Source organism: Carcharhinus amblyrhynchos, chromosome 24 (assembly GCF_965287045.1).
Source record: "Carcharhinus amblyrhynchos chromosome 24, sCarAmb.v2.hapA, whole genome shotgun sequence".
NCBI lineage: Eukaryota > Metazoa > Chordata > Chondrichthyes > Carcharhiniformes > Carcharhinidae > Carcharhinus > Carcharhinus amblyrhynchos.
Genome location: NC_137347.1, coordinates 25,797,942 through 25,820,725, shown reverse-complemented (window position 1 = coordinate 25,820,725; position 22,784 = coordinate 25,797,942). Strand labels below are relative to the sequence as shown.

Below are 22,784 nucleotides of genomic sequence, written 5' to 3'. Positions count from 1 at the left end.
ACACTGATACCTGGCAGTTGGGAGGCCTCAGAGCCTGACTGAAGTACCGGCCCTCCCAGTTCACCGCCAGAATGTCATCTCCAGGCAGATGGGCTGTCCCCTTGTGCCTCAGGAGGGCTGGAGTCTGGCTAGAGAATTCCAGTCAACCTCTGACAATTGGTCTTAGTTGGTCTTTAAACACTCTCAGTTGGCCACCTGGCAGTGGTGACCTGGGGGTGGGATGGAACCTGCAAACAGACAAAGGAAAAGAGCCGCATGGTGGCACAGTGGTTATCACTGCTGCTTCACAATGCCAAGGACCCAGGTTCAATTCCCAGTTTGGGTCACTGTCTGTGCGGAGTCTCTCCATGTCTATGTGGATTCCCTTCGAGTGTTCCGGTTTCCTCTCACAGAAAGATGTGCTGGTTAAGTGCATTGGCCATGCTAAATTCTCCCTCCGTGTACCTGAACTGGCACTGGAATGTGGCGACTAGGGGATTTTCACAGTAACTTCGCTGCAGTGTTAATGTAAGCCTACTTGTGACTAATAAATGCACTTATTTACTTCTGTTAGCTGGCCATGCGAATGGTCACATTCACCTGCCTCCATGCTCAACCCCATCGGTGGAAAAAGCTCTCCGCCTGGATTTGATAATATTTAAATAGCATCTGTGGTGAGCCTCTTTAAAAATTTCAACATGTTTTAAGACCTTCATCTACTGTGTTATAATACACAATTAATAAACCTTTCATTGATATGTATGAGCTCCACTTAATTTGTTATGCTGGGATTAGAGAAATTTTTAAGTGTAGCATTAGCTTGTAAATTAATGTATTTTAAATAGCTAATAGATGTGGCTTTAATCACTTTTCCAGGTATGTTTCCTGTGACCATTAAGCTCAGTGCAGTATCTTCTGAAATATTAATTTTCTGATAATAAACTTTGCAGAAATCTAGCGCAGAAGTATCGTATTTCATAGTTTATGTTTTTAGGATTGCTGAGACAGAGGGTGGTGGTTGATGGTAAATATTCGTCATGGAGTTCGGTTACGAGTGGTGTGCCTCAGGGATCTGTTTTGGGCCCACTGCTGTTTGTAATTTTTATTAATGATCTGGATGAAGGTATAGTTGGGTGGATTAGTAAATTTGCTGATGACACCAAAGTCGGAGGTGTGGTAGATTGTGAGGAAGGGTGTCATAGTTTGCAGGAAGACTTGGACAGGTTGCAGAGCTGGGCCGAGAGGTGGCGGATGGAGTTTAATGCGGAGAAGTGTGAGGTAATTCACTTTGGTAGGAATAACAGATGTGTAGAGTATAGGGCTAACGGGAGGACTTTGAATAGTGTGGATGAACAGAGGGATCTAGGTGTATGTGTACATAGATCCCTGAAAGTTGGGAATCAAGTAGATAGGGTTGTTAAGAAGGCATACGGTGTCTTGGCGTTTATTGGTAGGGGGATTGAATTTAGGAGTCGCAGCGTCATGTTGCAACTGTACACAACTCTGGTGCGGCCGCACTTGGAGTACTGTGTGCAGTTCTGGTCCCCACATTACAGGAAGGATGTGGAGGCTTTGGAGAGGGTGCAGAGGAGGTTTACCAGGGTGTTGCCTGGTATGGAGGGGAGGTCCTATGAGGAGAGACTGAGGGATTTGGGGTTGTTTTCGCTGGAAAGAAGGCGGCTAAGAGGGGATCTTATTGAAACATATAAGATGATTAGAGGTTTAGATAGGGTGGACAGTGATAGCCTTTTTCCTCGGATGGAGAAAGCTAGCACGAGGGGGCATGGCTTTAAATTAAGGGGGGTAGTTATAGGACGGATGTCAGGGGTAGGTTCTTTACCCAGAGGGTGGTGAGGGATTGGAATGCCCTGCCTGCTGCGGTTGTAAATGCACCTAGTTTGGGGGCGTTTAAGAGATCCGTGGATAGGTTTATGGACGAAAAGGGATTGGTTTAGGTTAGTGGGTCATTGTTTCTTAACTGGTCGGCGCAACATCGTGGGCCGAAGGGCCTGTTCTGGGCTGTAATGTTCTATGTTCTATGTTCTATGAATGTAACTTTGGAACACTCTAACGTTGGATTTGGTGGGGGATTGGGTGGGGGCGGTGTTGTAGGACTTAAAGATGTGTTGGGAAATCCCTCTCGGAGGTTCCCAAGTCAGGGTTTGCATGGCAATTGCCGGAAGTGCAAATTTCCTCGAAGCAATTGCCCTGTGTTGGGAACCATCATCCAACTAAACACGATTTAAATCAAAATTCACATGTTCTAGCTGTATTGCATAGTTACTGAGAAAAGGCATGGAGAATTAAAACCCTTTCCAACTTCTGGGTAACTATTATAAAGATCCAGGGGGAATCCTCCAGCCATTCATGCTGGTGGGATTCTCTGCTCCTGCTAGCAAAGCACCCCCTTTCACGGATTTCATGGTGGCACGGATGACATCAGTGGGAAATCTCATTTAACAGCAGCTACCAGTGAACAGTGCACCACCTCCCACTGCCGAGAAACATGGTTGGGAGGCCAGAGAATCCCTCCCCGCCATACTGACCACCCAGTGAGACTTCCCACACATCCCTGAACCTGCAGTCCCCAGCCCCCATGGCACATGAGACTTGCCTACCCACCCCCACCGCCCCTGCTCTCTGCCACCCTCGCCCCATCCCTCATCCCTGGCTCCAAGGGCTTTCCACAAAGTTAATTATTACCAGATTTATTAGGTCTATATTGTAGAATGGGAATCGTGAGTGTATAGAACAAAGTGCTTCAGCTGAAAAGGGTTTCACTTTTTGGCTACAGATTGACTAAAATAATTAAAAATAATAATTAAATGTGCAAATACATTGATTCCCATTTATCTAATGGCAATGGGCTAGTGGTATTGTTGCTAGGCAATTAATTCAGAAACTCAGCCAATGTCCTGGGGACCCGGGTTTGGATCCTACCATGGCAGATGATGGAATTTGAGTTCAATAAAAAGTCCCTGGGATTAAGAGTCTAGTGATGACCATGAAACCGTTGCCAATTGTCAGAAAAACCCATCTGGTTCATTCTGTCCTTCAGGGAAGGAAATCCTCTTACCTGATCTGGCCTACATATGATTCCAGAGCCACTACAATGTGGTTGACTCTCAACTGTCCTCTGAAATGGCCAAACAAGCCACTCAGTTCAAGAGCAAATGGGATGGGCAACTAATGCTAGCCAGCTAGTGAAGCCCATGTCCCACAAATGAATAAGTAATCTCAAAATCAGAACTTTGCTCTTAGGGAGGAGGGGTCAATTTTTTACACCAGAATTTTATCACAAAATTGTGTGTCAAAGGTTCTGATATTATTTGTGAGAAGTGGACTTGAGCTTGTTGGAACAGGCCTCCAATTCATTGTATTGCCCAGTAAACTCCCTCTTAAAACACCACAGTTTTGCTGGCAAACAAGATTTATGACAGGCATGTTTTGTGGTGCTGCACATGGATTGCAATCTGATTCATAAACTATAGTCCCATATTAAACTGTAGTTCAAGTTTTTGCAAATAACAAAATATAACATGCTCATAAGTTCATGATCCTTTTTGTAAAACTTACATTATTGCTGTTTATCTTTAGCATACCATTTCACACTGCCAGTGACTACATTTTTCCACTTACCAAAATTTGCAGTTTAAACATTATTTTATTATGCTTCCAGTAAACTTTTAGTGCCTAGGGGCATTTAAACAAAAGATTCTCTTCCTATGTGTAGTGGAAGTGACGCTTTCTCAGTTGGTTAAGGAGAATGCATTACTTCCGACAGTGCCATATTCAAAATTTACTTCGGTATTTGATGTTTAGGTAAATAACTCAAACCTGATTTTATAAATAATTCCACATCAGCGCAGGATACTTTGTAGTCATGACAATGTGCTGGAAACTGCACGTAAATCTGGGTGGATCTAAATGGTGAAAATCGCAAAATGGTGAAGGTTCAAAGAGATATAAAGGTCTAAAAAATAAAGTGCATGAGTTGGGTACAAAATGCCATCAAAAAGGCTCTTGGCATGTTAGCCTTTACAACTAGTGAACTACAAGAAAAGTGAGAGAAAGTTTTACTACACCTGTACAAAGCCCTGATTAGATCACATCTGGAGTACTGTTCTGGGCACAACATCTTATAAAAGATATATTGGCATCAGAAAGAGCCTGGGTCACCAGAAGGTCATTGTGCTCAGTGGGTTAGATTCTGGGGAGAGGTTGCATAGACTAGGTTTGTATTCTCTGAAATAGTGGAGGTTAAAAGATTATTTCATGTAAGTATTTAGGGTTTTGAAAGAAACTGATGAAGTGGATAAGAAAAAAGCAATTTTTCTGCTCTTGGGGGATTTTGTGTCAACCCAAAAGGAAAAAACAGTTCAGACCAGTATTCTTATTTCCCATTTTATTGTTATTTTTCTCCTTTGGGAAAGGGTCAAAACATCAAAGGCAAAACCAGTGCATTCAGGAGAGAAGTTAGGAAAAACTCTGTCAAGCAAGTAGTGTTGAATTCTTTCCCATGAAAAGATGGTAGTTCAATTAAAATGAAATCTGGGATTGATCGTCTTTTTGCGAGCCAAGGGTGTAAAGAACATGGAGTTAAGGTAGGTGGATGGATCAACCACAATCTCTCTGAATGGACAGGCTCAAAGGGCTAAATTACCTATTTCTATTCCCATGTCAGCCCTACCATTGTAAGAGAACCATGCAAAAGCCAGGGTGGACAAATAATGATGTTGTAGCAGTTTCAATTCTTTAAAATTCATTCATGGGATGGGGGCACCATTGGCTGGGCCAGCATTTATTGTCCATCCCTGAATGCATTTGAGAGACCACATTGCTGTGGTCTGGGGTCACATGAGGCCAGATTATGTAAGGACAGCAGATTTCCTTCCCTAAAGGGCATTAGTGAACTAGGTGGATTTTTATGACAATTGACAACGGTTCCATGGTCATCATTGGACTTTTAATTCCAATTTTTTTACTGAATTCAAACCTTCACTATCTGCCATACTGGGATTTGAACACAAGTCCCCAGAGTCTCTGATCCAGCGACAATACCACTGCACCACTACCTCCCCTTTACATTTATTGCACACTATACAATAAGGACCTGGATTGCACAAGTTTGCAGGTGGGTGAGTGCTGCAATATGGTATGCTCCAGGTGTTAGTGCTTTATTCACCATGTAGCTAGTTATCTGTGACACAGAGATCAGGAACGTGAGTGTGGAGACCACATAGTGTCATCCAGCACAAGAGGATAAAAATATGAATAGGATATTCGGGGAAAGGGTATGTTTGGATTTCTGAATGAAATCAAAGGAGCCAAATTCAGCACCTTTAACGTAACCACATATCCAAAGACATGTCACAGGAGTGTAAATCCACACCAAGGCAAAAACTGGAGAGGGGCATATTTTATAAAAAAAAAAATCTGCTGGAATTAAGAATATTGGTAAATATGGGGATAAAATAGTACTGGAGGATACATTAGAATTTGGATGTAGTTTCCAATTTTGGTGTAATCTACAATTTACAACTGTTTTATGATGTTTTGTTTTCCCCAGGATTTCTGCTCAAACTTCATTTGTATATCACCAAACCCAAAAGCAACTGCAAAAACTGGCGCAAGTGGGCATTTGTTTAAAAATGTCATTTTTATTTGGGGGAGGAAAGATTTTGCTTTTGATTTTAAAAAAAATGCTAGTTATTTAAGTGCCAACTTAGTAAAGTTTGAATAATGCAGCTAACCCGCACAAAAAAAATCAACATTTTAAATCAGTGCCTATCTACTCGCCTGAGAATGACTCTGACTTTTAAATGACTTTTAAAAGATATACACAACTAGTTTCTTGTCAGATTGGGATACAATCATCAGTCCTTTAGTAAACTAGAAGCTTTGAAAGTTTTTAGCCATTAATTCCTTTCCACCCCAAAATATCCAACTTCATTTTTTCAAATTCCTTGGTGGGCTACAAATGAATGTCATTAATGAAAATGATTTAATTCGTCCTGGTGCACGGCCAGCTTTCTCGAAAGGGCCACGTATTATATGATTTGTTCTTCCCTACGCCACCCCACCCCCTCCCCCACCCCCTCCTTTCCCATAAACTCGCGTTGCTGCACTCAATGCAACTTAAGCTGAAACAAGTGTAAATCTCTTGTCCCGGTCAGGATGTCCTCAGGGGCAGCATTACCTCCTCCAAAGTAACCCCCCCTATACTGCAATCGAGCAGCATCCCTCAACCTAGATAAAGATTCAGTTGGCAGGATTAGTAAACAGTGAGTGTTGCATGGGATTAATGTGTCAGTAGATGATGCTTGTTCTAGGGCAGTAAACACTGAATACTTTACGAGTTGCACATGTAAGTGGACATGGGGTTGCACTTGGATATCAAACTCCAAACTGCTTGAGGTTCCACGTGCTAATGGACATGTTGTTCTATTGGGATATATGGAGCCATCTGTTTCCACTTCATGAAGCAGATCCATATTTAAGTTATGAAAGCCAGACTTTACAGTGAAAAAAAATCACCAAATCTATTCCCTTTTAAGTAAACAAATCCCGAAAATCTAACTGCAGCGAATCATAGCACGCAGTCAACAGTTATCTGCTCACTTAAACTGTTTTAGTCAGTTCTTCGCAATCCTACAATTATAGCTGTTGACCGATGATGGGACAGAGTGGCTCATACGGATATTTTGCGAAGACAACAGCGACACAGGAATCAAGGAAGCAAAAGGCTGCAAGTACTTTTGTCAACTGCGTCCAACAGCAGTGGCAACTATCCATGAAATACGCAAGTGAAATTGGACTTTTTTTAAAAAAAGTCTCAAAAGTTCTTCCCCCCCCTCCCCCAAAGCCACAAACACGACCCTTTGTATCTTAGAACCTGAGAAACAATTCTCAGCTGGAACATGCTCAAAAAAAGCAAAGCCGATCTCAGTCTAGCCCATTAAACAGCTTGTGAAATAGCCCACTCTCACTCACACACGCACCCTCTCTGACGTGCTGTCAAAGTGACTCTCTCTCTCTTCCTCTATGCTGCGAAGCTTGAGGCTGCAAACTGCGTAGGAGCAAGTGCTCTGCTTATTCATAGAAACCTATGGAGTAGAGCACCCAGAAGAAATTCTACCATCATCACAACAAGCAAACTAGACCTTTATCTTTTAAACTGACGTTGTGCCACGAGCAAAGGTAGGAGATTTCCCGTTCCCATTCTTCATATTGTAACTGTATCTACAGATTGCGCGTGTTAAATTCTACATTTTTACAGCTGCACAATCTTTTATTCCTGAACAGTGACAACCAGGAAAACACAACAGAATTAGAAACAAAATGTACAAATTGTCTTGTGGCTTTTTGTCTATTTTTAAGAAAAAATCCTAAATTAGTTTTAGAGTTCACTTTTTCAAAGCAGAGCACTACTTATGGGCAGTTTCAGTTTTTTGATTGAACGTAGCAAGAATTTAAGGCATCTCTTAAGACAGGCTTCAATCTTATTAGAAGCTAGAAGTTCCTATTAAAAACAGGTGGTGTCCTGACTCCTTCATTGGCACTAGATGGTAAAAAAAAATGTGAACAATGAGATCACTGTATGGTACTAGTCTACAATTAAAATATCAGTAACATCACTAAACAAATTGTGTACTATACTAGTCTCACTACCATACTAGTCACACTGTTAGGAACTGATCAGGTTGGTGAATGAGTTAATGCTCTGACCTCCAGTATCAGATGTAATACTATATTTGTGATCATTGTGGATTTGCACACACAGATTCTGTCTTTAGGAGGAGACATTAAACAGAGGACTCTCCCAGTGAATCACACAATTCAAGAGAGTTCTCCCCAGTGCCCTGGCCAATATTTAGCCCTCGATGGACATCACTTAAATAAAAAACAGATTATCCGACCATTATCTCACTGTTGTTTGAGGAACTTTGCTGTGGCTAAATTGGCTTCAGCTTTTTTTTTCCTGCATTACAACAGTGATTCCAATTTGAAAAAAAAACTGCAAAGGTTGTAAAGTGCCTTGCAGTAACCCTGAGACTGCGAAAGGTGCTATATAAGTGTGAGTTCTTTTCTTCCCTTCCAACTGCAACGCAAGAATGGGTTCTAGTCCAAAGTATTGAGCAAGTCGAGGTGACACCTGATTTTCCACAATCTACTGCATAAGTGCTTTGAATTTTTGTTCAGAACCACCCTCCAGCCCCCCACCCCTCACTGCTCTTTAGGATAACTGCCCCATCCACAAGAGTAAATTTCCAGAATTAACATAGATTTTTGAATGGGTGTCATCCATTTCCTTTCATTCTTGGCTCCTCAGTAAGGTTAGCAGATGTGATTCAAGTGCTGGGGCTCCAGAGTTAAAAGCATTGTGGATAAAGCATTTATTTTCTTGTTGTGCGAGCATTGAATCGATCAAGTTGTGATTCTGTTGATAAATCAGTCGGTATTTTTCAGGCCAGAAACCACCTTCGATGTTATGGTGCCTAGGGGGCAATCATTACATTGGACAACAGACACTGCAGATGCTGGAAATCTGTACGATAAACAGAAAATGCTGGAAGTACTCTGCAGGTCAGGCAGCATCTGCATGGAGAGAAACAGAGTTAATGTTTCAGGCCGATGACCTTTCATCAGAACAAAAAGGTTCTTGATCAAATTTAATCCATTTGATTCAATAGAATCGCAGAAAGTACAGGGAGTGGAGTGTAGCTGTACAATGGTGTCATTATATTGCTTTAAAAATGAACTTTCAGTGCGTAATCTGTTGTTAAAATAATAACAGCAAATTGGGTGACTGTAAAACTTCCATTTGTATAGCACCTTTCATGAAGTCAAAATGCTTTACAGCTAAGGAAGTACTTTTGAAATGTAGTTGCTTCTGCAAAGCAGGAAACAAAGCAGCCAATTTGTGCACAGCAAGCTCTCAATGTGATAATCGCCAGATAATTTATTTTTAGTGGCATTAATTGAGGGATCAGGAGACCGGGGATTACTTCTGCGCTTTTCTTTGAAACAGGGCAATGAGATATTTTGTGTTGACCATTGTGGGCAGAAAGGTCTTCGCTTCAACATCTCATCTGAAAGACATTGACACCACTGCCAGTGCAGGACTCCATCAGTACTGCAGTGGAATGTCAACCTTAGATTTTGTGCTCACTTTCTGGAGTGGAGCTTGAAGCTCCACAACCTTCTGACTCAATGACCCATTGAGCCATGGTGGTGCAATTACCCTTTTATGGTGCTGCATGTGAAGAAGTAATGTCAAGATAAGGGAAAATAATCTCACTTAATATGCATAGAACACCAAAAATATCTTGGAAGTAAAAATTCATTTGCATAGCACAACCTCAAAGTAGCGCTACACAGAATATGTCAACTTCCTGGGGCACACAGTGCTGAATCCAAAAATGTGCAGGTTAGGTGGATGGGCCATGCTGAATTGCCCCTTAGTTCCCAAAGATGTTTAAGTTAGGGGGATTAGCCATGTTAAATTGCTTCTCAATGTCCAAAAATGTGTAGGTTAGGTGGATTGGCCATACTAAATTGTCTGTGTTCAAAGATGCATAAGTTAGGTGGATTAGCCATGGTAAATGTGAAGGGTTACGGGGATGGGGCAGGATGGTGAGCCTGGATGAAATGTTCTTTCGGAGAGTCAGTGCAGACTCGATGGGCTGAATGGCCTCCTTCTCCCCTGTAGGGATTCTATTAAGATTGAGTTGCCATGGAGGTAGCAGCCCATGGTGCTGCCTGCCCCAAGGTATGTGAATAGTCAAGGTAGTGCCACTAGAAGCAGCACTAGGTGAGCACATTATCATCCCTTTGTCTTTGCTATGAGAGCATTATTAATAAAATTAGTAGCAGTGAGTGAGTATGTTGGTACTGTATTGTAGCAAGTTTTGACAGGATAAAGTTGACGACATATTATCTATCACACAGAAGGCATTTTTCAATCATATTATAACCATGCTACTTTTTTTAAATGCCCCAGTTCAGTTTTGTGAGATGCACAGGAAATTTAGATTGTGATTGGAAATTTAGATTGCGATTGGCCTCAAATGGCTTTATGTTGCAACAGCAAATTCTAACCCAATCGTGAAGGTTATTTACAGAGTCGGAGAAATGTATCTCTGTAGCACAAGAAATACTTTTGCAGACTGTATTAGACCATTAGCTTCAGAAACACACTAGCTTGTCAAACATTCTTCAGTGGGTGATTTGGAAATGATACCTGACATTTTTTTAAGTATTGATATTTTAATATCAAACAATATATATGGTGCTGACTGTTGGGGTTAATTTGATCTTTGCTCTGACTGCTGTTTCAGGAGTCCTAAAATACTGCTGTAATTCATTTCAGCCAAAAATGCTGAAATTTTGTGTTGCCTCTCTGCACTCTCATTGAATAGAAATCTTTAGATGTAACCTGAACTATTCTACTGGATCTATAAAAAGATATAAGACACGATGAACTGAGGAACTAACCATCACCTACATTACCAAGTGATATCAGTTATTCCCAGAGATATCTTTGCAGATGTTGAATTCCCAAACTATCTCATCACATTCCATAAATGTCGATTAAAAATGAAGTTTGCTTCTGTCACGCATCAAAATTAACATAAAATACAATGATTGCAAGCAGTTTTGTGATGAATTTTTGGTCCTGACTGTAGCTGTGCTGTGTAGACGAATAGTGCTTTCAAATGTTTTAAATTTAACGTGACTTAGTATTGCAATCTGCATAAGATATTTCATAGCACTAAAGCAATGTGCCCTTTGTATTGGGTGCGATGTTGCATTGATATCTGTTTTATGATTTGAAAGCTGTTCAATGTTGTTTCAGAACCAACTACTTTGTTAAGCAAAAATATGATTCAACCGCTTAAGTTCTAAATATATGTAAACAGAATTAGACCGAGATGTATTGTTGCTGAAAGTGCTTGTTTTGCATTATGTATGTTCAGGTTTGAAATCACAAATGCATTTTTGAATGGGATTGCGGTATTAGTTGCATTTCTGGAGCAAGTTGGCAAATGGACTAGAATTATTTTGTTTGATGGGAGGAGTACTGTGAGATTGTAAATTAGTTCAGTTAGCCAGCTGGCTAGAATGTGGAACCAAATTATGCCAACGGCGTGGGTTCAGTTCCTATCCTGGCTGTGGTAGTTCATGGAGGCCTCCCTCCTTACTTAGCCCCACACTTGATGTGGGGTGACACCCTTCAAACTGTATAACTAATTGTCTCTCTAATGGAGAGAGATGCTGATGACCTTTGTGAACTATGGCTAATTACTGAAGAGGATTCTATCCTATTGGCAAAGAATGTGGCTATTCCAGGTGCAGCAGCCTTTGAACATTATTTTATTTCTGTTGTTAATGTCAGTTCTGATGTTGATTCAGACTATCAGGGTGTAGTGAGGCTATTAATGATCAGATACCATTAAAAACCTTGCTCAGTTGCATATAGACATCCTAGTATTGTCACTGTTTGAACTTGTGTGGTCCAGGAGCACAAACGTGTCAATGTATACTACCTTTAATATGACTTTGTCAGTGCTATAGGCCCGTAAGATTCTAAGTAGAATACTTTCCTGCCTCTTGCACATTTAACGTGATTGCTACTTAATGCTATTTAATGGTTGCTATGAGGAATTTTACTATGAGGAATATTGCTGAAAAAAAGTACAATTTGTCAAAGCTTTTCATCTTGCACACATCAGGGAAAAAAGAGCATTTTGTCAAAGCTTTTCACCTTGCATTCATCAGGTCAACCACAGAAGCTTTGACATAGTGCCTCTTTTTTTTAATAAATACTCAAGATTTGTACTACCAAATGACTATGAATAGTATTGGAATAATACATTATACCATTCTTCTCCTTTAGTTCTCTCCTGAAGTTAGGCCCATGGTGATTTTACTGTATAAGAAGTCTCACAACACCAGGTTAAAGTCCAACAAGTTTATTTGATAGTAAACCCATTAGCTTTCAGGATTTGCCCCTTCGTGAGTTCTCCACTCACCTGACGAAGGGGCAAACCCCGAAAACTAGTGGGTTTACTATCAAATAAACTTGTTGGATTTTAACCTAGTGTTGCGGGACGACTTACTGTGTTTACCCCAGTCCAACTCAGGCATCTCCACATCACGGTTTTACTGTGGGCAGGGTGAGGAGGTATGCAGACTTTGAGTCTGGAAGTGGGGATCAAACAAATGCCGTTGGTGTCAATCTGATCTATGCGCCAGCTGACTGGCATGTAGTAAATACCATGTTGCAGGAGAAGAATGCAATGTTAATAAAATCCTTATTGTTACTTTTCAACCTATTTAATGCAAATTTGATCAATATCAGATCTGGTTCTAAATCTTGGCATTTCAGAATCTGGGCTTGAAGACATGCAAGGCCAGTTTGCTATCATGCAAGTTCAGACTGATGCTATCATGTCTGTGGGATTACCGTGTGCAAAAGGGACTTTAGAAGAGTGTCACAGCAGTCCAACAATCTGTCCTCCAACAGATGACTAGGATTGTTGAAATGCATTCCAAGATGATGGGTGTGGCTTCAGGGAGAATGGAGCTGCTGTTCTTTCACAAGAACCATTGGTTCTCCCTCTCCTATGAGTGCCCTTGCTGTTACCTGCTAATCAGCTAGTGTATTGAGCATTGAACTGCATATTGCTCTGTCAGCACACCAGCTGGATGATCACGCAGTGGAATCCATTTTGGTTGGGGTGCACCTCAGAGTTGACATGCAGCATCTGCAAATCAACATCTGAGTTGAATTGATTTGTTATTGTCACATGCGAGTAATAAATAGTGAAAAGTATTGTTTCTTGCAAGCTGTTACAGACAAAACGTACCATTCATAGAGTACATAGTGGAGAGGGAAAGAATAGGGTGCGGAATAGAGTGTTGCAGTTATTGATTGAATGATGAGAAAGATCAGCTTAATGAATGATAGGACCATTCAAAAGACTGATCAGATGAAGCTGAGTTAGTTGGTACGTATTTTCAGACTTCTATGTCTTTTTCCTGATGGAAGACGGTGGAAGAGAGTATGGCTGGGATGCATGGGGTCCTTGATTATGCTGGCTACTTTCCCAAGGCAGCAGGAACTGTAGATGGAGTCAGTGGATAGGAGGCTGGTTTGCATGATGGACCTTTATATTTCTTGTGGGTCTTGGTCAGAGCAGGAGCTGTACCAAGATGTGGTGCAACTGGAAAGGATGCTTTTTATGGTGCGTCCTTAGAAATTGGTGTGAGCCATAGTGGACATGTTGAATTTCCCTAGCCTTCTGAGAAAGTAGAGGCGTTGGTGGGTTTTCTAACTATTGTGTTAGCATGGAGTGCCAGAATAGACTGGTGATTTGAACACCTAGAAACTTGAAGCTGACAACCATCTCCACTTCATCATCTTTGATGTAGACAGGAACATGTCCTCCACTACGTTTCCTAAGGTTGATGAGTATCTTTGTTTTACTGACATTGAGGGAGAGGCTATTGTCGTCACATCATTTCACCAGATTCTCTATCTGTTTCCTGTACTTCAACTTGTCATGTTTGAGATCTGACCCACTACAGTGGTGCCACCAGCAAACTTGAAAATGGAGTTGGATTGGAATTTGACCATGTGGTTGTAAATGTATAAAGAATATAGTAAGGGGCTAAGGATACAGCTTTGCAAGGCACCAGTGCTGAGGATAATTGTGGAGGAGATGTCATTACCTATCCTTACTGATTGCAGTCTGTGGGTTAGAAAGTCTGAGATCTATGTAGTCAATTGCGCCTTACACCATGGGGAAATCTGCAGTCCTAGTAGAGCTGCATCCTTACTCCTCCTGGCAAAAAAGACTGAAAAATAGCAAGCTCTTAATTAGTAAAGAGTCTCCGTGACCTCCATTATGCAGTAGCAGTCAGGATGACTGCTATCATACTGTCATATGAAAAGTGATTGGACTGGAATTTAGAAGAATGGGGGGAGATCAAATTGAGGTATACAAGATGCTAAAAGGCACGGATAAAGTAGATGTGGAGCAGATACTTCCTCTTGTGGGACATTCTAGGATGAGAGTAAATTTAAGGAGAAGTTAGGTAGACTTTTTAACTGATAATGGGTTGAAAGGTTATGGGGAGGAGACAGGAAAATGGGGATGGGGAGCATATCAGCCGTGATCGAATGATAGAGCGGACTCAACGGGCCGAACAGCTTAATACTGCTCCTATATCTAATGAATTTACGAAACTGAAATGTTGCAAATGACTCCAGCGCCAGTGTGAAAGGAGCCAAGCCTACTGTCTCAGTCACTTTCAAAGCCAGTGGCAGTGCCATTCTCACCCTGCTCTGAGGTTGCAGTTATGGTTGAAACAGGTAGCAGATTACAGTGAGGACCTTCATGATGAAGCATGGACAGCTCTGCGCCCAGGTGTGGGTAAGCCAATTCTTCCTGGACACCCTGAAAGGATATGACATCCTGTTGAGTGCCCTCCTCCTCCTCCTCCTCCTCCCCCTCCCCATTCCAGCAGCTTGGCATTCTCTGCACGCCATTTCCAAGAGGAATAACTGTGCACATATATCTAGGAACAGCCAGTTTGTGAAGAGACCTTCAGGTCAGTAAAAACAGCTATTGGACTACTCCCTACAGCCATTTGCAACGGTGAATAACTTAGCAAGTACCAAACACTTGGAGAATTGTTGCAGCAGCCAGGAGAAGTCAACCAGCAACAAAGCTGTAAGTAGTCAGTGGTCCCTTTAATTAGTATTGGTGGAAGTCCTTCTTCCACTGAATGTGTGTTCAGTTGTTTTAGGTTAAGCGAGGGCATCTGGTGGAGGGTTGAGCTTCATAATAGAGCAATGGCAGTGTAGTGGATTGACGTCATGATCTGCTGTCTTTGCAAACACCTGAGAGACTTTCACTGTCAGGACTTTCACTTTCAGGAAAGATTAATCTGTCATCCACAAACCTCTTCAGTAGTAACTTGTACCACACCTGCTGGCATATCAGTGCTTCCTTTTCCCAGCTGTGGTCCAGTCCCTTTCTGTAGTCCTACAAGCGCAGAGTAGAGAGGCAGTGGCATAGTGTGATTATCACTGATCTAACAATCCAGAATCTCAGGGTATTGCTCTGGGGACCTGGGTTCAAGTCCCACCTTGGTTGGCCAATGATGGAATTAGAAGCCTAATGATGACTATAAAACCACTGCTAATTGTTTTTAAAAACTCATCTGGTTATTAATGTCCTTTTAGAGAAGAAAATCTGCTATCCTTACCTGGCCTGACCTGCGTATGACTCCAGATCCACAGCAATATGGTTGGCTCTTAACTGACCTGAAATGGCTGACCCAGCTACTCAGTTCAAGGGTAATTAGGGATGGGCAATGAATGCTGGCCCAACCAATGATGCCCACATCCATGAATGAATAAAGGAAAAGTATTTGATCTCCACTTCTCTCTGTCTCCTAGTTCAGTGCCTGGGTTGCTAACTAACTAACATCTCTTCTGTTGAAATCCAAAGCATTTAGACACCTGTTTGTAATGATGTTTTGCAGAGTAGTTTATTCATCCATTATCTGAATACTTCAATTCTATTGATCAGTCAGTGGATTACTGTAATAAGTCAGATTACTCAAAGAAGACCATCGGGAGAATTTTTTACAGCATTGAAAGAGACAGGGCACTAATCAATCCAAGTTCTGTTGTAATAATTGTATACGTTATATAATATATAAATAGAAGAAGCTGGATAAATGCAGCAGGTCTAGCAGCATCTATGGATAGAAAAATAAGAGTTAATTTTTTGAGTTCGTATGCTGCTTCTTCAGAGCTGAAGAGGGATACAAAAATGATTAATTATATCATTGGAAAAGGTGGATCAGAAAAGAAGATCAGGGATAGGTCGAAGCTAAGGAGAGTTTGACGTAGATGCCACGGACACAAGACAAAGAGCATGTTATTGGTAGCAATAAGGCTAAAGAAGGTAAGATAGCAGAATGTGTTAATAGGAGAACAAAGGTCAGCATTCAGTGAAAGCAAAACTAAAGAGCAAATGATAGATGGCCTTGGTGGGGGGTGCGGTGGGGGGGGGGGGGGGGGGTGTTGGCAGGGTGGCATTGGGACAAACAAAGAAAACAGAAAGACGTGTTCAAGTTGGAGAAGAAAAGTCTCAGTTTAGAGATGTTGAACTCAATGTTGAGTCCAGAAGGCTGTAAAGTGCCTAATCGGAAGATGAGGTGTTGGTTCTCCAGTCTGCGTTGGGCTTTGCTGGAGCATTACAGCAAGCCAAGAACAGACGTTTGGGCAAGATTGTGAATTGAAATGGCAAGCAACAGGAAGGTTGGGGTCATGCTTATGGACTGAACAGACAATCCAGCATTTTCTGTTTTTATTTTAGATTTCCATCATCTGCAGTGTTTTGCTTTTTACCCATTGTAATAATATTGTTTACCTTATCTCATTGTACAACACTGTATCCTCACCTCTATTACATCTTCCATTAGGGTATGCAGTCACCCACAGGGGGATTATTTTACCTCTAGTAATTTTAGTTAAATTTGCCCTCAAGAAAATTATGTAAGAAACTGATTATTTAAGCCCTAGTCGACATTTTTTTTTTGCTTACTGGCTGGGATTGGTATAAGAAAATGCTATACCTAAATAATAAAAACAAAAAAAATGCTGGAACTATTCAACAGGTCAGGCAGCATCTGTGGAGGGAAACAGAAATGACATTTCAGGTCATTTTAAAGGCCATCCTGACCTGAAACATTCATTTCTTACCACAGAAACTGAGTATTTCCAACATTTGTGTTTTTATTTCAGATTTCCAGCACCCGCGGTATGTTGGTTTAATGCTAAGAAATATATTGTTGATTGGTTATGGTAATGTTAAAAGTATGAATGTCAACATGTCTGATGGGCCGAGTCATTTCTGCATTTTTGGCAGAAGTTGACCATCAGGGATGAGACACAGTGAAGCGATGAATCAATTGTAAGTATTTCTGTGCTGAAGAATTGTCTGGAACTCCAACTTATACTCGGCTATTTGAAGCTAGATAGGGCTCATCTCTAACCAATCTCCAACGAGTTAACTAAATTTTATTTCTTTGAGATCAGGGCGTTGGATTTTCCATTCAGACAGGTTGATTTTCTATCTCCTATGCTCATTAGCAGAACCAAGGATAACAACTGCTATAATCATGTACCTTAGCTAACACTGTATCAACAAACATTTTGAGGATAGATTCATTCCAGGAGTGTTTTTATTAAGTACATTTGTAGTTGCCCCTTCAGTCTCAAGCAGAATCCTGCGAACTACATACAAGTGGAATTAACAGTGAAAGAGGACATTATTGGATTATCTAGTAGATGTGATTATTTCATCCACCTATTAGCTAACTTATTGAATCATTGATCTCCAAGACTCCTGTTAGTTCCAATGGGTCATTTAATGAATGATTTTTTTTTTAAATTAAACCCAAGAGCCTAGTGTGATCAATGTTAGACTAAGAATGAGATATGTTTGTCATACTACATAAACCAGACGATTTTTTTTGCTTTGCAGTGAGTTCAAACAGCCCTCACAAAATGGACAGATCCTTATTAAGTTAAGCTATAAATGATGCAGTATAATTTATGCGTATGCCACAGAAATGGTTGGAATGATTAGCAGTAATGAATGCTTCGAATACCACTGTGAGATAACACATGGTACAGGATCCACTGGGTATGGCAGTTTTAACTCCTGCCATTCGTTTCGACAATTCAAATGAACGGGCTTCTGAGCACAAGAATGCACTATACATTTTCTTAAAAATCTATGACTCAACATCACCAATTGATTAGAGCAAATGGCAGCCTTCGTGCAGGTTCCTGGAGGAATCCTCCTAAATTAATGGCTCTTATGGTATGTATGTAAGATCTACCCTGCCCCCCCCACCCCCCATTCCCTTCCCTTCCTCCCCCAACTCCCCAACCCCCAAGGCTTGCCTGTCTGCCTTTGAGATGTTGGCTTCCCTAAAGTATCTCACATGTCATTGAGGATGTCTCAATATTGAGGCACTTATAAGAACATAAGAACATAAGAAATAGGAGCAGGAGTAGGCCATCTAGCCCTTCAATCCTGCCCCGCCACTCAATAAGATCATGGCTGATCTGTTGTGGCTCAGTTCCACTTTCCCGCCTTCTCCCCATAACCCTTAATCCCCTTGCCTATCAAAAACCTATCTACCCGCGTCTTAAATATATTTAGCGAGGCAGCCTCCACCACTTCAACGGGCAGAGAATTCCAGAGATTCACCACCCTTTGAGTGAAGAAGTTCCTCCTCAACTCCGTTCTAAACTGCCCCCCCTTATCTTGAGGCTGTGCCCTCTAGTCCTACTCTTTGCCCTGGTGTTGCAGCCCCATCAATGGCCACCACTAGGGTGATGTTCCTCATGCTGCCGTGTGCTGCTGGTCCTGGACGTGGCCTGCTAATTGGCCGTTCCTGGAAAACTGCTGCTCTAGAGTCCTGCCACCAGCTGAAATGATGTATTGGCTCCCATTTTTGGCCCAATAGGTAGGACCTTTCTTTTCCCATGGGTTGGTGGGCATCAGTGACAAGACCAGCATTTATTGCTCATCCCTAATTGTCCTTGAACTGAGTGGTTTTCTAGACCATTTCAGAGGGCTGTTAAGAGTCAACACCAGCTGCCATGGTGAGGTTTGAAGCTGTGTCCCCAAACCATTAGCCTGGGCCTCTGGATTGCTAGCCCAATGATCTTAGCCACGACATCATCTCCTCAACTGCTGCTGAAAAATTCACTGAGATGATAGACTCTTACTTGGCATGGTGGCATAGTGGTTAGTACTGCTCCTCACAGTGCCCGGGACCTGGGTTCAATTCCTGGGTCATTGTCTGTGGGGAGTTTTTTCCCCTTGTCTGTGTGGGCTTCCCTCAGGTGCTCCGGTTTCTTCCCACAGTCCAAAAGACGTGCGGGTTAGGTGCATTAGCCATGCTTAATGTTGGGGGGACTAGCTTGGGTAAGTGTATGTGGTTAAGGGCCTGAGTGGGATTGTGGTCGGTGCAGACTGAATGAGCCAAATGGCCTCCTTTCGCACTGTAGGATTTTATGATGCTACACATTGAGCATTTCTTTACTCAGTGTGTTATCAGTTCAAATTTCAGCTTTCCAGGAAATGATTTCTGCAGTCTAAACAAGTTTACAGATTGGAAACATTTTCACAGATTCAGCAGTCATGCCGTCTAACTGCTGCAATTAACTTCTTGGCAGGAAGTTAAATAATTCAGCATTCTCACTTTGTGAAGTGAAATATTTCTCACATGTGAGAAATTGAATCAACTTATATCCATTTCCCTTAGCACACAACGAAAGCACGAGAGGACAGGAAAAATGTAACTTGCTTGAAGCACTAATATACATATTGGCTCACGCATCCTTTGTTTCCAAAGGAAAACAAAATTGCGGGCGCCATCCTTTGCCACATTTACTTTCCTTGAATGACAAAACCGTTCAGGTTATGTCAGAAAACAAACAACATGACCTCAATTCTTTCCCATGTACAAAGCCAGGAATGAACTAGCTCGAGTCATGAAAACAGGCCCTTCGGCCCAACTTGTCCACACTGCCCCTTTTGTTATTGATTAAGCTAGTCTCAGTTGCCTAAATTTGGCCCTTATCCCTCAAAAGCCATCTTACCCATGGAACTGCCTAAATGCTTTTCAAAAGACAAAATTGTTCCCCCCTCTACCACTACTGCTGGCAGCTTGTTCCAGACAGTCATTACCCTTTATGTGAAAACATTGCCCCTGTGGATCCTTTTGTATCTCTCCCCTCTCACCTTAAACCTATGCCCTCTAGTTTTAGACTCCCCTACCTTTGGGAAAAGATATTGACTATCTAGCTGATCCAGCTGACTATCTAGCTACACGCTGTTCACATAGGTGTGCCAGTTACAGAATTATGTCGCCTTGCAGTTTTGAAAGCTATAAATCCTTAAATGAAAAAAACAGATACAGGGTGGAATTTTCCCATCGCGTGCCACCCGCCGCGGGAATCATAGCGGGCAGGAGATGGACCATGCAAAGTCCGTTGACCTCGGATGGAATTTTCCGGTCTTGGGGTGAGCGTGGCCAGAAACTCCCACCCAAAGAATCCCAGTGAGCCGACACATTATTTGTTTCCCAAAATCTGTATCCGGCAACTCCAGTCACCTCATTGTGAGGTCAGCATCCATGCTCTTTCTCTTGGGTAGTTAATTTTTATTTATTAGTGTCACAAATAGGTTCACATTAACACTGCAATGAAGTTACTTAGAGAATCCAGTGTCTGTTCTGGTACACCGAGGGAGAATTTAGCATGGTCAATGCATCTAAGTTGCAGAGGATTTAAAGGGATGGAAGCCCTGACTCCAACTAATGAAAAGTGCAGTCGGCTGCCCCACAAATGGCCATGGTGGAGTTGTCCCTCAGTGACATCAGGCCCTCAGCTACCCTGACAAGATTCAATCCACAGGATTCTTTTCTCAAATTTATGATTCAGTTAACCAACCATGGCACAAGTTATTTTAAGTGTTGATTGATGCTGTAAGATACTTGTTCATATTAACTGTTTTGTTAAGATTAGCAAGACCGTGCAGTTGTATTGCTCAGGGCTGGTTGCCCAGTAGGATTTAATCTGCTATAATGCAACAGCAAACATAAAAGCAGCAATTTTTTTCCAAATTCTTGCTCACAGCAGGGAGCCTTGCCAACTGGGAGCACGCATGAAATTCTGCTTGCATGGCAAGCTGACATAATGATGTCCATTAATTTAAATGGTTAGGGAAAAAGTTTGCATAGTATGTGGTCCACATTTGTGCCAAGCATTCCTGGCTGGTACCATCCTACCTCCTCCCTACTGTGATTCCACCTCCCTGCACCACCACCCTCCCCGCCCCCCCCCCCCCCCCCAACTGGGAATACTACATTGAAAATTACCACTTAATCTTCCATATGACTTAGTGTGTGCCTGTCTGCGAGACATGATCTACATGCAACCAAAAACTTTGCAGACATGGAAAAGAAAGCTACTGAAACGGCACTGGTTCACCTACTTAATACAAAACAGGCAGTACTTGCAAGTGATCAGCAAGTCAGGCATATCATCCGGGGGGAGAAGTGACAAGTTAAAGTTTCAAGTGTAACCCTCCATCAGAATCTGAGTCCCGATGAAAGGTCATGCTCGAAGTATTATCTTGTCACTTCTTCCCACAGATCCAGCGCATGACTTGAGTGTTTCAAGCATTTTCACTTTCCGTTTCAGATTTCCAGCATCTGCTTAGAACATAATAAGAACATAAGAAATAGGAGCAGGAGTTTAGCGAGGCAGCCTCCACCACTTCAACGGGCAGAGAATTCCAGAGATTCACCACCCTTTGAGTGAAGAAGTTCCTCCTCAACTCCGTTTTAAACCGCCCCCCTTTTTATCTTTTATCTTGAGGCTGCATGATATGTTTTCCATTCACTTGATATTCTTCCATCAAATGGCAACAAAATGTTCAGCCTTTCTGCGCAGCTTCACTCACCCATTTTAATCATTGATTGAACATTCCTGCATTTCCTACCACGGTCACTAGGCTTCAAATTGGTTGTAAAGCACTTTGGGATGTCCTAAGGTCTTGAAAAACATGATATAAATGCACATCTTTCTTCTTTTTACTGGTAGAGGGCAAAGACAAAAACTAATGTTTGCTTTTAATTTGTTTTAGACTCTGTACTGCAGTGCTCAGAAAGCCAATAATCTCACTTCCCATGGAAACAATAACTGCAGACTTTGAGAGATAAAATGAATCTCCAGTTTTGCTTAAGGCTGTCACTCAGTTTGTAATATTCAAGAAGAAAGTTGCTCGAATAGGTCCATAAGTTATTTTCACGATTTTAAGGATTGTGAATGTTATTTTAGATTTTATACAGTAAGCAGCTTTGTATGAATGAATGAGTTCTAGTAATCTGCTGTATTATCAAAGAGTGTTTAAGTTCAGCAGCAACTTAATTTTAACACTAGTTGCCTGTTTATTGCAATGAGCTTTTGAAGTAAAAAGGAGATATGTGAACAGAATAATGCACTTAGAATTATACAATCCCTACAGTGCAAAAAGAGGCCATTAGGCCCAAAGAGTCTGCACCAACTCTCCGACAGAGCATCATACCCACAACCTATCTCCGCAATCCCATATAGTTATCCCACTAATCCACCTAACATCTTACACTAAGGGGCAATTTATCATCACCAATCCACCCAGCCTGCACATTATACAACTTGAATAAAATTAGTTAATTCGGGGGCAGCATGGTAGCACAGTGGTTAACACTGCCGCCTCACAGCACCAGGGACCCAGGTTCGATTCCCAGCTAAGGTCACTGTCTGTGTGGAGTTTGCACATTCTCCCCATGTTTGCATGGGTTTCCTCTGGGTGCTCTGGTTTCCTCCCACAGTGCAAAGATCTGCAGGTTGGGTAGATTGGCCATGCTAAATTGCCTCTTAGTGCCAAGGGGATTAGCTGGGTAAATGCATGGGGTTACAGGGATAGGGCCTGGATGGGAATTGTGGTTGGTGCAGACCCAATGGGCTGAATGGCCTCCTTCTGCACTGTATGATTCTGTTTACGTAAAAATTGCAGTTTATGTAAATGAATCTTATTTTGCAAGAAGTGGAACTGAACTTAGCTGAAAATCTACTCCTGGACAAGCAGTAGGTGGAGGGGGATTGACAACATGTAACTTTATTGAAGCTGGATATAGCCACAGAGAGAAACACA

At 41.8% G+C, this 22,784-nt stretch overlaps 1 protein-coding gene across 3 annotated transcripts in view; it reads left to right on the top strand.

The window, feature by feature from the left end:
* The first annotated feature begins 620 nt into the window (after positions 1 to 620).
* The window catches only part of col8a2 (collagen, type VIII, alpha 2), a 244,047-nt gene continuing 221,883 nt past the window's right edge, over positions 621 to 22,784 (top strand). The window contains exon 1 of one of the 3 annotated variants that reach the window (XM_080211203.1): positions 621 to 653. The gene's annotated coding sequence lies outside the window, so the exon portion shown is untranslated. Of the gene's footprint in view, positions 654 to 6,983; positions 7,180 to 8,624; positions 8,638 to 22,784 lie in introns of those variants that run through there. The other 2 variants (XM_080211201.1, XM_080211202.1) reach the window with 2 other exon arrangements.